Genomic DNA, 1269 nt, shown 5'->3' with positions numbered 1-1269 from the left:
TACAAAAGTGGTGCAGACCCACTGCATTTAATCTTAGTCACAGCTTGTCGACTGCCTTGATCAAGGCCTTAGGAGACCTGTCAATGCACAACAGCATTTATATTTCTTGCAGCTCCAAAACTGGACCATTTGACTCCCAGAATCCTCATTCACAGCATCTAGCATCACTTTTGGTCTTAACGTTGCAGGTATGGCTTTTGCATTTTTAATCTGTACTCAGCTATTCTGTGAGGGAGGACCACAAGCAGGAATAAAGATAGTGTTAGATTTAATAACTGAGAATTACTAGAAAGTTGAAACTACACAAAATTAATGCCATATGATGTGTGTATGCAAAAGAAAGCATTACTATTGCTCTTTTGAAAATAAGAGTGAGGGAAATGTGTTATTCAATGAAAAATAATTTCCAAAAGTCCCACAAGAACAACCAACCAAAAACCCAAGCACTCCCTCCCTTCAAAACCATCAAACCAAGAGAACTTCTGCTTGTTAAGAATTCATCTGCCCAAAGGTACAAACCATCTCATGATGTGCCTGTTCTTACACAGATGGCATAGCTCTCAGCTGAACAGAGCTGCTGTTGTAGGGCTGAGGAGAACACACAGGATCAATGTCTGCAACCCGAGCAGCATGGCTGTGTTGGTAAGGGAGGGGTGCACACTCCTGAAATGCTAACACCAATAGAAGTCTAAGCACATTTCAGTTCCAGACCCACCAAAAAACAAAACTTTCTGAAGACAGAAGCTGTTACTGCTGTGTCTCCACAAGCTGTTCATAATAACTGATTTAGTGCCTAATGAGTAAAACTCATGGTATTTATTAAAGAAAAAAAAAACCACCCCCAAATAAAAGCTCCTCTGCAACCCATCCTGACAGAAAACTTCATAATGTGCTAAGAAAGAAAAAGTAACCTTTAACAGAAATTACAATCATTCTGTTTCAAGCCATTAAGAAGTTTCAATAAAAATGTTAAAAACCAATAATAATAAAAATCTTGAACTTAGTACAGAAAATCAGTAGCAAGTCTATAGTTAACAGAATGAAAATCATAATGCTATAGAAATTAAGTTAAACTCTAGTCCCTTATCCTTTGCAAAAGAAAAATTTGCTAACAGGAGCCTTTTTGCTATTGGCCAATTGCCATTGCAGTAAGGGGTGGTTGAGGGTAGAAAACAACTCTGTGATGTGTGTAGTAAAACAAAAGGATCAGCTCCCAGAAACTTTAAACTACTGCAGGGACACAGATTAGAGGTCAGGGCAGCTGACAAG

This window comes from Lonchura striata, chromosome 8, assembly GCF_046129695.1.
Source record: "Lonchura striata isolate bLonStr1 chromosome 8, bLonStr1.mat, whole genome shotgun sequence".
Lineage (NCBI taxonomy): Eukaryota > Metazoa > Chordata > Aves > Passeriformes > Estrildidae > Lonchura > Lonchura striata.
The sequence above is the reverse complement of the archived record's forward strand: the minus strand, read 5'-3'. Positions refer to the sequence as shown.